Below are 17,470 nucleotides of genomic sequence, written 5' to 3' on the forward strand. Positions count from 1 at the left end.
GATTCTGCGGCGAGCCGTCGTGCGCGCCGTTCGAGGACACTCGCAGTATTTGAGCTCGTGTAAGCCTGTGCGACTGTATATATAGTCGTTTTCGGCAAGCCGATGTGATGATTGAATGGGAGAAACTGATTCATATCGTAGGTAGCACTGATTGCGAAAGAGCGGTCAGTTCGATAAAAAAATTTCTGAACGTGAAACTTTTTTGCGGCATTCTTATTTCGATCTATTTTTTTCTATTGCAATACGCGATTGTATATAAATGTGCAATAATATAAAATCCCATTGGGAACAATGCCATATCCGAGTGCTTTTAAACGATTTTAAATTATTTTTTTCTATTATTTAAAATCTTTTTTTCGATTCTGAAACATAAAATAAAAATATAAAACATACAATATTTATATTGTATGAATAACAAGTAATTTTTTGTAGAAAGTTATTGTTAAGCACATGCACGAAGAAAATTGATTTCGTACGCGTTTGAAGTTTAAAGTGTATGCCGAAATGTATTGTGTCAAACTTGATAATAGGGGATGATTGAATTTTAAGAAGGAGAAGATCTCTACACAGATATCGGTAATAGAACTAAATACCTAGGCGACGTAAAGAGGTTTTGTGCTGTTGGATAACCAGTTTAGGAAGTAAGTGAGTCTATGTTTGTAGCGCGTATACAAGGATGTATGCACGCACATGGCAATTACCCTAAGAGAATTAGCGTATCCCGGAGAACTATGCTCTATGAGCTAGCTTAGGCACAGGTTAGTTAGCTAAGTAGACTCATATAACGCGCAATGTCAGAATCAGCTGCAGCATCCCTTATCAGAAATTCTCGAATAGCAAGGCAAAATAATTTTACCATTTCGAAATAATCCCTGGGACCCGGAGAGAGAGAGAGAGAGAGAGAGAGAGAGAGAGAGAGAGAGGGGGGGGGGAGGGAGAGAGGGAGAGCACCCGAGTGCAGCGAGTCGGTTTGGCTTGGATTGGCTTGAGTTGGCTTGGCAAGAACCTCGCTTCGCGTTGATTTGGAGTGCCCGTAAACCACCACCGTGGCTCCAGAAACGTACACGATAACTTCCGTCGATCCGCGAATACCGTGAATTTGCAAGGCTCGCCAGCTGTGCGCCAGTTACTAGCCGAATGTACGATCTTCCACCTCCGTCGCTTCCGTCGCTTTCAGCCCAGATATCGTAGGCAGTCGAATGCCGAATATTCAGATGAGAACTCGGTCTCTTTGTATCCGCCTAGTCTCTTAGTATGCCAATAATCGTAACGAGGAATGGCATGGCACACGCGACTGCATAGAAATATTATATATTATGGATCAAGATAGACATGTGCAATATCTGTGACGTGAACCGTACGAGTTAAATCTCAAAGATCATTTTTAATCGCGTACAATAAAATAAAGAAAAATATATATACATATAAAAATATATGTAGATATATATACATATAAGAAAAAGGAAATTTTACTATTATTATTATTATACGTTAAGAAAATTATATTTTCTTTAAATTCTTCTTCTTGAATTTCAAGTTCATTTTCTCATATTCTTTCTTTGAACATGCGAGACATGAGCATTTGTGCTCTGTCCCTTGACTATTGCATAATATGACGATAAAAGTCAACTTCTTACATTGTTCATCATGTTACTCTCGGGTATACATATAGGGGACGGATTTGTGTCTGAGAACGTTAAAGTTTATCTTCTTTATCTTGTATCGACTCCCCATATAAATTTCAGTTTGCCACGAAATATCTGTTTTTAACGTAATCTGCAATGTGATAAATTGTGATGAATGCACTTTTTATGAGTCACGGCCTTGTCCTCAATATACATGCGTTCCCACTATGTTAGCGTAACAACAAGTATGAGTCTCTATTACAGACAAGTTTGAAACATTGTATCAACGGCACGAATCACATTATTTCGTTATGAAACACAACAGATGGTGTTTCGGGTCAACTTCCACTGATCGATGCGGTCCGAACAACAATATTGTACAACCGAAGGAGACTAGACGGATAGTAAACGAGAAAGGCAGGGTGAAGTAAAGTTTAAACGTTCGGCGCGAGAGAGGAAGTGCGGTTATTCCGCGCAGCGGCCGGTAATTTACTTTCAGTCTGAAATATAGAACATAAATTCCGAGCGGTATCAAAGGCCGAGGCGCGAAAATTTAATGCCCCGATAAATTAGCATACTAACGAGAGATACAGAGGGCGAGGTGCATCCACCCCCATCAGCTTAGTCTCACTCAGGTCGGTCAGGATAGCTTTTCCCGCGATGGTAATCGAGCAAAATATTGTGGCAACGGCCGCGGGCGCTCGGGCCGAGGTTCTTGACTCCCTAGACTCCGGCTAAGTCCGTCGCGGTGGTATCTTGTGGAGATTACCGACTCCCCTCCCGCCCCGCGCTCACCTCTCTTTACTTTATCCCACCGTTCGACCCCCACCTTTTTCATTCTTTCTATGTCTGGAGATGGGTTAAGCCGCGGAAACGTTGGCGCTTTCGTTACCGGGAGGAAGGATGCGAAAGAGGGACGATAGAAAAGGACCCGCGAAAGTGGAAGTCCGACGAAGAGAAACGAGCCAAAGTGCGCACCACCGCAAGAGATGTAGGCGAGTCAGAAGGGTAGGCGGGAGGCAAGGAGTTAATATGGAAAAGGGCAGGAGACTAAATGAGGAGAAAGATGAAGAGAGAGAGAGAGAGAGAGAGAGAGAGAGAGAGAGAGGGAGAGAGAGAGAGAGAGAGAGAAGGTCATCTGACTATTCGTGTCACAAAGTCGGCTACCAAGTTGAGGCCAAAAGTTGAGGGAAACTTCCTAATGTACACGGTCGAGTCGATCGATCGTTGGCTCGCATTCATCCCACACCCAGGATTGTTCAGGTCGTGACCTGCCAATTCCCTCATTTCCCATTTATACCTCGTCAATGGATTTTATCGTTCACCCTCGCTTTTTTTCGCTCGCGTGTCGAGCGCCGATTTCCGTTGGACCGGAACGAGCAAGTTCGTGTTCCATGTCTCGTTTCATTCCCGGTACGGTCAAACGGGAACGGGCGCGTGTCTCCTCCCCCTCCCCCCACTCCCATCCCGTGCCGCGAAATGCGCCGTTTCGCGCGCGTTATCGCGAAACGAGAGAAGCGGGATCGCGAGGCGGATAACGCGTGAGGTAATATAGTTGCGAGATATGTATCGTGCGGATTCCTTCCTCAACACTATCGACCGTATTAGATCTAAGAAGCTGGTCGGCACTCAATCTTTCTCTCACTGATTGCGTGATAATACGTGCGGAAGATCCGTTAATGCACCACCTCGGTTTGGCTTGTTCCCGACATACGTGTATCGCGGAACGTGAAATCACATACGGTAACGCAAGACGCGTGTACGAGACAGCCAATAACGAGGGATCGAAATTACACAGCTTATTAGATATTATAAGTTTCCAGACAGCGGCGATTTCGATTTTATCCATTCCATACTTTCTCCTTCTTTTTGCAATATTAACGACTTGCAGATCGAAACCTTAAATTGAATTGGTTGACAAGCGAATATTACGGAGAATAGAGTTTTACCTGCTGTTTTATTATAATGTTATCGTGCAGAATGCAATTCCAGCGAAAATAGAAAGTGTGGACAGGAGAAGACCGATGGTGCAGGAACCTTTCTTGCGAATCTTCCGGTGATCTACCACTATCCCTTGTTATCGAAGAATCCCTTTCTCTCACTGAGTAATCCGACTAGGAAAGAGAGATTCTCCGTCGAGACAGAGAAAAATTTCAGATTTTATTTCCTTCTCTCTCGTCTATTTCTCTAGATTTTTTTCGATATATGGATATAATTGCAATAAAATCTATCTATAAAATTACAATATTCTCATCTTCATGGAGAAAATTTATATAATTTATCACAAAGTGCTTCGTTAAGTATCAATAATGACAAAAGCTACAGCTATCAACTTTGTTTTAACTTTTCTATCTCACGCTCGCAATCATTTGTTATTATGATTATTTTATTATCTAATATTATATTATATTTAGTTGTGTTTCTTAAAATTGCTTGTTATAATAAATTAATAAGTTACAAAATAATCCGTGATACAAGAATATCATAAGAAAATAATAATAATAATAATTTATAATTTTTTGCATCTCTATTTTATGAAACATATATTATGGGAATCTATATTATGGGATATTGTTTTACACATGTACACATGTACACAGTTCTGAATAAATTTTGAATTCGTAAAATCTTTCCTAAGCTTTCCTAAATATTAAATATTAGTGTAGATGCGATTTACTTGACGAAGGAACATCCTTCAAAAGATGTGCAGTTGAAAATGTACACGAAATATTTTGCAAGTAATGCTGCAAATAGCCTTGGTTGGTAGAATTAAATGAACCGAGGTGACAGGGAGAAAGATAAATAAGCCGGAGAGACACGAGAAAGAGTCTGTTTGTCGATGTCAAAAATCAACACAAATTGAAATCAGCGACGGTCCTGCTTCTGTGTCGGCTGCAGAAAATCGACCTTTTACTTTTTGATATTTGCGAGAGTTTGCTGCTGCTGTATTTTCCAAATTGGACTAAATCCATATAAATTTGCGCTTGATAAAATCATTCAGTGATATATCGTTAATAACGTAATGAGCTTTATCAAAAAATATTCAAGAATATTTCTACCCGGCAAAATGTAGGAAATGGAAAGCTGGAGATAATTAGCCCAATTATATATTCGGAAACATGCAGTTTTTTTAAATTCTTACGCTGAGAAAGACGCTTAACAAATATATCGCATAGCATAGATAGCGAATCTACATATGTATTTGAGTGAATGCGAGACCATCTCTTTGACATAAATGTAACACAAACGGTATGCCGGTATGCCGATCGTAATACGGCTAGAATGGTATCTCGGAGATAGAAGAGAGTTATTGGGTTAGGGAAAGGGGAGAAGCTTGCCTCGTCATCACGAAGCAATTCCCGAAATCCCGAGTCCCTTGTCGAACCTCCCCCCCTCCCCTCCCGGTTTCCTCTCTCGGCGAGCAGAGTCAATTAGAGGTTCGACTGGAGATTTTCAATCTCCAGTCAAGGTTACGTCGCTATGTAAGTGGAATGTGCGGAACAGGTGGAGGGGGTCTGGAACTTTGTAACAAAAACAGTGGATTGTAAATCAAACCCCTTTCCGACAGAGGGGTTCGTCTCTAATGCGCATTCCTAATGGCTCATCTGCGTCTCTTCCGTTATGTGTGGGCACGCTTCAAGGATCTAAATAAATTACCATTACGCTACTTCGTGTAGTTCCCCGACTGAAGACTTTGCGCAGCACACACGCGGAATTAATCGCTGGGCGCAGAGGAGAAATTTTGCGTCAATAATTCAAGGATAACGTATAGCCTCAGTATTTGTCTAATACACCAGCTGACCAATAACTTCCAATAAGCACCCTTTCACACAAGATATATTACGCATCATTGTAATTTATACGTTATAGAATATCTTCTTCTGCAATCTCAGAAAATTTCTCCGCTGTTTAAATAAACATTCGAACCAAGATATATTCGTGTGGTCATTAAAGAGATTGTGCAGATCTTTAATTTTTCAGTGCCCTCCGCATTTCGCAAGTCACATTATAAAATAATCTCATAAAATAATATGATAATTAGACGAACGACGAAGGACGGAAGGCGGAAATAAATTTGCATTAATAACGCGTCGCGCGATTGTTATCGACATTTTGTCCGGGAACGTTTCCGACGGAAGAATTTAAATGACATCCACCGTGTTTGTCGATCAATCGCAGCACGACGCAATTACGATAAGCCCACTCCTTATCGCACGCAATCTCGCGACACGCGCAATTACGGAGGGCTATTAATTTCTTACTAATCTCCCTTGAGCGCGCGAGGTGTATCGAATATAATTTTCCCGGTGAAGCCCATGTCGCGTATAAGAAGCGGATTAAATTGTACGGGTGTGCACCCGACGACCAATTACCCTTATCGAATTCCAGGAGTGGGAAGAGCCGCGCGCCTCACGTTCTTTTTTGCCCGTCGGGTTTATCGACCCGCGTGCGTAGATACGGCGAGCGGAATCATAACGGACGGTCGGCGGCGATTTATCCGCGGAAGATTATGATTCCGCCGGTAGGAAGAAACGCGCGTGTGTGTTACCGTTTCGCGCTTACGATAATCGTTCCCGTATTTCCATCGGGCAAGATCAGCGGCGATCTTTATGGGCGCACGAGCGCGCCGTCGTAATTGGGAAGGAACGAAGGAACGCGCTATCAAAGGCGTTCACCAAAATGACGAGGGGGGGGGGTGGGGGGGAGCGAGAGTGAATCGACGGGGGAGGCGATCTTCCGATCCCGGCGCGACTTCGGGATCCCCCTTCGTGAGCTCCCTTCGATTTCTAATCTGGCCGGCGTAATGTCGCCTGTAATTAATACAAGTTGTAATCCCGCGGCGGTATTCCGGTTTTGCACCGGATAAGATATTAGTTGCGCGGTAGTTGCGCGCCACTCGCAACGGCTTGCACGTAGATAGGGATCGGCATTAGATAGGCGGGCTAGTCTTCTCGGTATCTGCCTCACCACTCCCCCCCCCCCTCCCCCCGGCCTTCTCCCATCCATCTGCCTCACCACTCCCCCCCCCCCTCCCCCCGGCCTTCTCCCATCCTCTCCATTTCCTGTTACAGTTAATGGAAATTCAGAAGCGTATGTTTCCTAATCTGAGCAATTTTGCCGTTCAAATAGGCTCCTTCGTTGGCTGTTGCAAGCCTAATGGTCAAGCGTGTGCGCACACCCGCGCGATCCCGCACGTATTAAAGATGGATATACGCGATGAGGAATCTTCGGAAATGAGCCATTCCTGCTCACCGTCCGTTCATTCTCTCTAAATTGATGATAAAACATTCGTTTTCGGGATGTTCGATGTTAATGCGCAAAAAGATACGGATCGGTGTGTACGACGGAATGCACGCGGAATGCGAGATATTTGAGCTCGTCTTGATGCTCGCGTGAGCGCACGTGCGCGTAGCGCGCGTGGCCCACGGAATTAAATAAAGTTTACGCGTGGTCGACGATGACGTAAACATTACCGCTCGGAATGCTCGTTTCCGGCTGGTCGTTTCTCGGCTAAAAAAAAATCTCCAAGTGCGATTCTCGCGCGTAAAAACTAAACGCATTCGGCGGCCGAGGCCGATTCCTCGACGGGCATAAATATGGATGGGTTGTGCTTGATTATAATTCAATTAGTGCCTTTTCGAGCTGCACTTAACAGCGAGTGAGTTTTAATTTCTTTCTTAATTAGCTATCCCACAGCAGCGGATGTCATAAACAATGTAGTTTTAACGAGGGACTCCTTAGATTATAGGGATTAATGAAATTGCTAATAAAATTGCACGATTCCTTGAATCGAGTATCATTATTCGAGGATCATCAAATTCTATCGATATGTCGGGCTACCATTCCGTATAATGAATCGGAATATGATTATGTATCGGATACTCACTCTTCGAAATAATGCGACTTCCATCCGTAATCGTTTCCCACGCATCCAAACGTGATATTAAGAAAAGTTTTTTTCTCAGCGGAGGAAATATATTTACATACTTGCGTAGCGAAAACATCATAATGCTACTTGGAATGCTCGGAATTCCTTACTTATTCCTATATAATCGAAATAGTTGACATTTCTCCGCAGGGGACGCAATATAAAGCAACTATTTCGAGAGCACAATCTAAATTATATCTCGACTACATAAATTGGTGCGGTGTGCAGACGGTCCAATCTCCGGTGGTTTAATAGTTTCACAAAGTGCCTTTATTGATTGTACAATACGCGCATTTCATAATTGCCCTAAGGATAGACGACTATCTGATCTTTAACCGAAAATTGAAACAACGGTCGTTATTGTCCCTCCGATGAAACGCACTCGGAGGCAACCACGGACCGATCCGACCATCTATCTAACACGTGGCGGGATTTCGCTTCACATCCACTGTTTTTCAACAGCCTTCCTCTTGTTCCGACTTTTTATCCGCACGCCACATCGGTGGTCTACCTTGAATCATGATCGGCGATGTTGTTCCTTGACGTTTAGTGGCATGAAACGGGCATTGAGCGAGATAACGTTTTACGAGAGAAAGAAACGGAGAGGAGGCAGGAGATAAAAAAAAAAAAAAAAAAAAAAAACAGCGGCAAAATAGCGTCGCCGCTGTTATGGCCACGGCACGAATTGTCATCGCATTTCCGCGTGTTTCTTACTACCCGCGTTCCACGACTCCTTTATCCACGGTGACGGTGTAACTCGCGTCGTGGTGTGCGTCGTCGTTCTCGTCGTCGTTGCTCGCCCTTTCTTCTTCTTTCCAATACCGGCGATCGGCCGATCGTTCCGTCGCGTCTTCTCTTTCATTTCTACGTTTACGATGAGCAACGGTCGCGGTAACAGTCGTAGAAATACGAGTGGAAGCGTGTTCCATTGATCTACGGCTATGGGTGTGCGTCATCTCGACCACCACGGACTGTTCCGCGAGAAGTCATGTACACGTGTGCGCGACCAAGTGTGTCGCTTATGCAGCTGCAGGTGCACGCAGGAAGAAAGAGCCTGGACCCTCGTTTTCTACCGGCGGAGCCACGCAGGCCGCCAAAAGAGAGTGCGTCTACCGTGGCTTATTACGACATTACTCACGTTCTGCATCCTTCGCGGTGCGATTATGCTCGCGGTGCGGGGCAACAGGCCCACCTTCTGCAATGCGCGGTCGCAGCAATTCTGAGATGTATTTTAATTTGTTTCTTCGCGACGTGAGCGCGCCTTTATTCCCTTCCGGCGAATTTATGGTGGGTGCTGCGCGTGGCTAATGAACGCTTTACGTTTAATGTAATTAGCATGCGTGGCGCGCAAATGGCAGCGCGGAAAACTGGTAGATTGCGATTGGAGTAACTGCGACAACTTTTCAAATTTATAAGCTGCGCATATTTCTTGAGATTAAGAAGACGTTACTCGAACGGATATCAGAAAGAATCAGAATGGAGTCTTTAAAATAAAAAGCTTTCATAAGTTTTTACATTGCAACTTCTAAAACATGCTGTTGATGGCAACTCTATCTCTATTTTATGACTTGTAACTTTTACTATTTCAAATGTTTACTAGCATCTTTCGTTTATAAAAAATGTCGTGTGAATAAATTAAATCGGAAGGTAAATTTAGAAAGATAGCTAAAGTAAATTTTAAATTTAATTTATTCTTCAATTTCGTTATTTTTATGAATATTATAATTGTTATTATACATTAATGATGAAATTTAAAATAAAATTTGTATACCTAATATGTACATATGTACATATGTATATGTATGTATGTATGTATGTATGTACGTATGTACATATGTATATGTATGTATGTATGTATGTATGTATGTATGTATGTATGTATGTATGTATGTATGTATGTATGTATGTATGTATGTATGTATGTATGTATGTATGTATGTATGTATGTATGTATGTATGTATGTATGTATGTATGTATGTATGTATGTATGTATGTATGTATGTATGTATGTATGTATGTATGTATGTATGTATGTATGTATGTATGTATGTATGTATGTATGTATGTATGTATGTATGTATGTATGTATGTATGTATGTATGTATGTATGTATGTATGTATGTATGTATGTATGTATGTATGTATGTATCATAGTTAGGAGTCGTTAACTATTATGACAAGCTCTATCTACACATCGAGAAAACTTGTTGCAGAAAACCATAGTCGCCATCTTTCGCGGATCACGTGGAAGTCGTAAAAATTCCCATAATACAGATTAAATCGAGGGAACTTTGAAAAAGATTTATTATGCATCCACACAGTGCGGTGTGGCATGCCGCAATAGATAACGAAGGGACTCGGAGTCTTTTCTTTACATAACAACATGCAATGCAGCGCGATAGGGTAGAACTGATAGAATTCTGATGCAATCCGGTAGCTCTGGCCTGGTCTTCTTACGTTACTTCGCAAATAATCTCGTTGAAAGACCGGCTTGTAGGCGAGGCGTCCGTTCACCATCACCGCCGCCATAAGTATCCATGCCCAACCGATTATTATCACTCGCTTATATTTCTCGCGCGTATCTCCGAGGGGGGAAGTTTTAAAGCCGGAAGGTAATCTCCTGCGTCGGAGGAAAGTGCCCAAACTCTTCCGGCTATACGCATCGCGATGCGATCTACCACACCGCCCGATCTCCGGCTGTTCTCGTTAACTGTTATAACCCGACGACAACACGTCGTCGCATACTCGGCCGCCTTTGCGATGCTTTCTTTCTACCTCGCGGTGTAACCCGTTCGTTCGCGTTTCGCAGCTCGTCCGATCGATTTAGTGCCACCTTCAGATATCCGTAGCGGTTTCACGGCCGGCCACGGAACCCTCCTCCTCCTCCTTCTTCTTCTCCTCTTCCTCCTCCTCCAGCGGCAACCGTCCAGCCGTCCAGAACGCAGACTCGACGCAGCCTGAATATAGGATAGATATCGACGGCGTCCAGAATAGCGGTACCCAGTGCGCGGCTGGTGCCGCCACTCGTTCGTATAACCGTTCGTAGGCGGACAGGTCGAAACAAGAAGACAACAAGGTATCGGTTTAAAGGAGAGCGAGACCGGTTCAGGTGGCGCGAACGAAAGGTATCGTTGAATCAATATTAAAAGAGGAAACAATACTCTCGGCTGTAAGATAACTGTATTATCCGCGCATTCGTTCGTGCTTGCCTCTGCTTAGCCTTCGCCAGGCTCGATAGTAGATGCGACGAATACTAATTTGAAAGATATAAACTTGGCATCCCTCCCCTTGCATAGCGTTCTTTAGCATTCTTTTCTCCCCTTTCCCGCGATATCGAATCGGATTGAATAAAATACATGCCGCTGTTGCTAAAGAAACAGGATCGATATTCGATACATATGGAATATTTATATATATATATATATATATATATATATCGAAGTAATATACCTTCAAGTACGATGCTGGCTGCGTTTCACAACCGGCATCGCCCCGTAACGGGAATTGTTACGATCTTTGTTCAAATCTATCCCTGCTACAGCGATGATATACGGCGCATAGTGACCATCGATAGGCTTGTTATCCATCGGATTTCCTCGTGCATATATCGAAACTTGGAAAGGTCTAAAGTCGTCTAAATTTACGAGAAGGAAAACACAGGAATTTCCATCGTCAGTATCGAGGCGTATCCTTAGAATGTAACAAGCATCGCAGAACGGTACTTGTCGAGAATCGATTGTATATTGCCTTAACTCTGTCGATACGGATCTTCGAATCATTTATATTGAATTTTACATGAATGGGAGCAGCTCAAATATTTAAAAAAATATCTCACATCATATTAGCGTCACAAAATGTTGCTTTAATATATTTAATATAATTTCTTTGAATTTAATATTATAATTTATTTATTTCACATAAATTTCGTTTCCTGTTACGTATATACAAGTTATGTGCAATGTACAAAATAATTTCGAGTTTTTCCGACTCCGACTAATTTAAAATCGCGTCAAATTCATACGTGGTAAATTCCGTTTTAATCACCATTAAATAACGATTAACTAACTTAATCTTCAGTTATAATTAAGTTTGTACTTTCAATGAGGAAGACGCCTTGTAACACGGAGAGAATGAGTAATCATATCTAAAGGATCATGATAGAATTATACTAAGCGTTTTACCATGTATACAACTACCACGCGAAAGATCATCGAGCTGTTTCACGTGGCACGGGGTCGGAGGCCAATAATTTCGCCCGCACGTTGTACCGCGCATTATCGCGCTGGTATCGTACGCTCTGTGATAAACGCGAATGGTGAATTCAGTCGTTACCAAGAGGAGGTCCGCGTTGCGCTCCCTTCGCGTCTTCTCTCTCTCTCTCTCTCTCTCTCTCTCTCTCTCTCTCTCTCTCTCTTTCTCTCTCTCTCGCTTCCTGCGCGCGAGAGAGCACCCTTTCTATCTTCCCTCCTGGTCCCTATTCTCGCGGAACACCGCATCGTTGGCCGGCTACCACACAAGATGAATCATTGGAAATGCAACGCGCCGCAAGATCTCTAGGATGTGCCTGTGGTAGATAACTAGGTACGTGGCCGTCGTTGGCCGCAATGGAGGCGGCGACACGGCGGCCACGACGACGACAACGACACAACAACGAAGGACGAGGACGAGGACGAAGACCTACGCTTGGCGTACGCACGTATCGCCGAGCGAGCAAGATATATCCGCCCAGGCTCGTAACCACGTACCGATCTAACGAGGGCGATTGTCCCGCGCGCATCGAGAACGATTTTCAGGTGCCTCGAGTCTGAAGAGAATCCACAGAGTTAATGGCACGGGTGAGGGTTACATTTACAAACGACCGACGCGATATCGCCGCGGTCGCTACGCAGGTCGTGTAAACGCAGCCACAGCCCAAGTCGCGCGTTTATATATCTAATATATCGGCCACTCTGCCGTGAAGATGCCAGCGTCAGTTAAGGATCGTCAGGTGATCTGCGTGAGTTGCGTGGCGTTTACGTCCTTGGATCGCGCGCGCGCGCGCGCGCGCTCGCTCGCGCGGTAAACCGCGAGTCTCGTATATGTGAAACGAATCAACGCTGGCCTCCTGAAAGAAGGAGTGATCCTCATCAACGATATCTCATCTTGGGCACTTGTCGCCATTTGCGTGTCAATCGTCGTCGTTTGCGCGCAGCGCAGAGCAACGCTTGTCTAAGAGCTAGGCTGGCGGCATCAGCGGGGGTAGTAATTACCGCACGGAAGCGAAATAATCTTCGCGGCGCAGCTCCGAGCAAATTGCTGGATAAAGTTCTGTATAACTCATTCGCGGTGCCGCGCGCGCGAGAAATAACAGCGGTAAATGTTATTATGAAGTGTGTCGTTGAACCGAAGATCACACGGAAGACGCCGACGACGAGGATTATTAGCTTACGTAGCAACGTATTATCGTGCCCGAAGAGGCACGCGGTTGAAGCTCTCGCTATAACGGAGGCTGCGCGGCCAAGACACAGTCGATGTGAGAGGTGCGAAGGGGAGAGAGTACCGAAGGGGGGTTGCGATGTAATGGCGAACTGGTTCGACGATCGGAAAGAAGCCACGTAGAAGAACAGAGGGACCGTGACAGAGATGCTGGTGGATAAAATGTGCGAAAGAGAGAAGAGACAAAAAGAAAGAGAGAGAGAGAGAGAGAGAGAGAGAGAGAGAGAGAGAGAGAGAGAGAGAGAGAGAGAGATATGTCTGTGAGAGAAACAGAAACGAGCGGATAGAATCGAAGGGGTGGTTGGCCAGGACGAAGGGAGACGGAGACTGGTTTATAGCGAGGATTTAGATGCGAACGAATGTTTCGAGGCATTGTTCGATATAAGACACGACTTCATTAAGCATTCAAGTAATGTTCAAACGTTGTACATTGAATTGTACTTGCGTCCCCTCGGCGGCCCCGTCCTCTCTCTCTCTCTCTCTCTCTCTCTCTCTCTCTCTTTCTCTCCGTCACCGCGCCCCGAACGATTCTCCGCGCCCCGCCGCCGGTCGCGCCAGACTCGTCCACCCCGTGTCTCCCGCCTAAGACCTACCGTGTGTTGCCGTGTGTGCGGCGGCACGGCATACAATGAGAATAACGTCCCCGGGGAACTCGTGATACCGCAATATCGAATAATGTATAACTATATCGCGGCGGGCGGATAGGGGTAAGAGGAATAGATGGGAGCCAAGTGAGACGGCGGCAGGGAGAGGGAACGAGCATTTCGTGGTGCGGTGAGGCATAGTGTCGGAGAACTGAGATAACCCGATATATCTAGATGACTGCGCGCGCACGGAATACATCACCATATAAGTAAAACCCCCATGGCCTCCGGGATCACCGGTGCGGCGAGCGCGCGGCGTACTTGATTCACGGCGGGCGAAAGGGCTGCCGTCGCTTTGCCCCGCTGATACCGCCCCTATTTTATGTCCCATAGCGATATCAGCGCGCCCGAATCATGGTGCGAATCATTTCGTTTCCTCGAAACCTGCGGTTTCGCACTTTCTTGCGTCCCCCGTTCTTCCATCTCACCGACGAAGCACCAACGCGAGAATGACGTATACGTTTTTATAGTAAGCAGTTGACTCTCGTTAACTCCTCGACACCCCAGAAAGTCTCGCGGATATCACGTCGTGTAATGGTTTTTTTACGCCTTGGGGTAGATAGTTTCGTAACGAAAGCGTAGTTATTTCTGCGATAAGAATAAGAGTTTTCGTATTTCAAAAAGAGCCGAATCTCGTGTATAAAAATATATTTCTCACCTTCATGATGGAAATCGAAAGGAAATGACATCTGACAGATATGCAAAATGAGTATTCTTATGCAAAGAAAAAAAAAAAGAAGAACGAAAAAAGAACCTCTTTTTCTGAAGTTAATCAGTTATATTCACGCCTGCACGTTTTGCGATTGCGCTGTGCCCCACAAAATTCCATTTCCACAAAAAAATAAAAATAAAGCCTCCAAAATCATTTCTCAGAGGGCTTAGGATGTCCCACATCTGAAGATCCGGATGATTTACTTCCCCGAGATAACGAAATAGCCTCGAAAGACACACTGATCGGTCAGACATGACATATTGTAATCTGTCGCTAATCTTTCGCGTTAATTAATGACTTCGATATATAGAGCGACAATTTTCCTAATAAAATTTAATTAAATCTAATATAAATTATAAGTAAAGTTAGCTTTCCTGTTGCTGTATGATTATTAGAATTTAATGTAATACTTGCTCAAATTGCTCAAAATTTACATAAAAGCATTTTTGAAAATGATAAAAATAATAAAACAAAAATGTATAATTTATATACGTCGCGCGGTAAAAAATGTTTTTCATCAGATCACGTATTGCTAATTTGCTAAAATATGAATAAAGTTATTCGTGGGAAAGCGTTCTTGAGATGATGTAAGCCATATTTTGTGTCTTCCGTTTTGGTCACGTACGAGCCCCGCGAAGTAAGAGCTTTTTCGCGGCGGTATTTCATAAAAAGGTCCTATGGGTTATGAGGCACGTTTTAAGATCGCGGAAGTACGCGGTTTATGCATGTACAAAGTTGTATGGGCCCCGATGGGTTCTGCTACGACAGCATAAAATTTATACTCGGTACCTTTAGTAATATGCGTATCTTTTACATCCGCGTATAGTTTCAGTCTCGTCGCATGTAAGATAGGCGATCGCAATTTCGATACAGATTGTAGAATCGATACTTCGTATATCCCGTCTGTCGAGTTCTAAACGTTTTAGCATCGGCTGAAGGAGATATTTTTACCTTACCGTAAAATGGAGTATGGGCATAATGTCCTTTATAATTTTCGCGAATCTACGTGAAATAAGTTTTATTACTTTATCATCGCGACGAATATATTTTATATTTTTACGATTGCGTAAAATTTTCACGTCACCGGAAAGATCATTTCGCCGATATCAACGGCGTCGACGGGTGGAAACCGCGTGAAAGAAGCGACGTGGTGAGCGCCGAATGTAAATAACCGGCTTCGCCTCCTGGGGAGCATACCTTTGCGAATCGCGCCGTGTCATTGTTACAGCATCCGTATCATCCCGCCACACCATGCGCGCCACGTCATTTAAATCACCACCGCTCGCTGGTGTATCGGTACAGGTGTATTGAGTTTAAATGCATTTTGCGTAATTGAAGGCGCGGCGCGGCTACGGAAAACGTTTCAGCGAGTGCGGTAATAATATCTGTCTCGCGAAGAATTGTGACTGCAATTTTCGAGTAGCCGGCGCATCCCTCCGCCCCGCACCGTCCGTCCCTCACTCCTCGTTCGCCGTCTGTTCCGCCTCCCTTTTCAACTATCGTTGGGCGCCAACGTGGGCCTCGAGCGGCGCGGAAGAGGAAATAAAAAATATGACGCCTCCGCTGGCGTAACGCGAGCCTTAATGGCATTGTTAACATAATTCTCGCGTGGCGCGCACGAGCAGCCGCATAACTTAACGTCGAGCGACGACGACGAATTATTTCGAAGGAGATATGAAGGTATGGCCCGAATACATCACGCGATATAGCACATGGGGGAGAACATGCAATTTAATGGATTTTCATCCCCGAACGTGCATAATTAAAGAATTCACGCGGCGTCGATGTAATCTGCTCGCTGAATTTCATTCAAGTATTTATATAAATAGGATTTCGCGTAAAAAAAAAAAAAAAAAAAAAAATTGGTGCGCGCACAAGATACAGCATGCATAATTTAATATTTAGCGTGCAACATCCGTCTGTAACAACGTGTAACAATTCGATGCGAAGAGCTTTTAAAAATTTCGCTGTAATTAATATGTTTCTAGTAAATATCAAATTTCCAATTGCTTCGAGTGAAAAAGTAATTAGTTCGTATATCAGAATTTTGATTATCGTGAAATCTGTACGGTCGATTAGTGGAACGTAAGTTTACCGGGAGCGCGATATTACGCGATTCCGACGCTTTTTACCGCGTTTACGGCGATACTCATCGCCCTTATTAAGACACTGACAGCCGTAATTGTTGTCATATTTTTTCCGTAATGAGTACTTTCAGTTGTAATAAATCCGGTTTTTAATGGCCGTACGCGGTACGCGCTGGCTACCGGTCTCTTGATTTAGAAGAACGCTTAATTCTATCCTGCCTTTCGATGCACGCCCTTTTCCACATCGCTTTCGCAACAAATCTCCTCCGGTTTATAACGCACGATACGCTCTATCCGTAAAAGCCGGTATGTCGCAAGGCGGACAACAAGTGTCGCAAGTATGCGGCACTTCGTTTTTCGTTAATTAAACGACGGCGGGCTAATTGGGCCGACTGGTAGCAGATTGGAACCTAACTGGCACTGATAATCGACTCGTACGAGAGTAACGGTGTCGTCAGATATTCGAGTCGAACGCGCTCCGTCTCCGTCTCGCAATCTAGAGTCATCGATCTGAGCTCGATTACGAAAACGTAAACTGGTCGCGAAACGACGTAACGAAGACGAGGAGAGCGACGGTGGACGGGCAAAAAAGCTATTCCGCGGATAAAGCGGCGCGTCGAGAAGGGAGGCGGTGGCGGGGTGTACTCGTGTGGTATTCGTATATTATTATCCGCGTTGCTTTTAAGACGTCATCAGGTGGCAATAAAAAGGCGCTACGACCGGCTGACGCACAGGTTGGGTACTAACTTAACTATAACCCCGTAAAAGGCAATCGGGGCGATTAACAGCTCGAGAACGTGGCAAGTGTGCGCAAGTGTACGTGGGTATGTGTGGGCGCATACGAAAGGGAGTCCTCCCCATAACCATCGGTAAACTGTTCAAATGCGTAACGAGACATATACGTCGCTTTCGCCGAACAGAAATTCCGGACGGAGGCTGTTACCGAACAAATTGGTATGTATCGGCCGTTGGCTATCGCCGAGCAACGTGTGACGTA

The 17,470-nt window shown here is 44.4% G+C and overlaps 3 protein-coding genes across 4 annotated transcripts in view; 1 reads left to right on the forward strand and 2 right to left on the reverse strand.

The window, feature by feature from the left end:
- LOC105425613 (autophagy-related protein 16-1-like) overlaps window positions 1-17,470 on the reverse strand; it is a 280,555-nt gene that overhangs the window by 117,668 nt on the left and 145,417 nt on the right. The gene's annotated exons all lie outside the window — the stretch shown is intronic.
- Window positions 1-17,470, reverse strand: part of Atg16 (Autophagy-related 16) — a 360,881-nt gene that overhangs the window by 87,295 nt on the left and 256,116 nt on the right. The window lies entirely within an intron of this gene.
- The window catches only part of neo (ZP and PAN domain-containing protein neyo), a 172,943-nt gene that overhangs the window by 54,706 nt on the left and 100,767 nt on the right, over window positions 1-17,470 (forward strand). Inside the window, exon 1 of one of the 2 annotated variants that reach the window (XM_089071884.1) lies at window positions 9,767-10,680. The exons of the other annotated variant lie outside the window; for it this stretch is intronic. The gene's annotated coding sequence lies outside the window, so the exon portion shown is untranslated. Of the gene's footprint in view, window positions 1-9,766; window positions 10,681-17,470 lie in introns of those variants that run through there. 2 annotated transcript variants of the gene reach the window in all.

Source organism: Pogonomyrmex barbatus, unplaced genomic scaffold, assembly GCF_055798465.1.
Source record: "Pogonomyrmex barbatus isolate J1 unplaced genomic scaffold, ASM5579846v1 scaffold12, whole genome shotgun sequence".
Lineage (NCBI taxonomy): Eukaryota > Metazoa > Arthropoda > Insecta > Hymenoptera > Formicidae > Pogonomyrmex > Pogonomyrmex barbatus.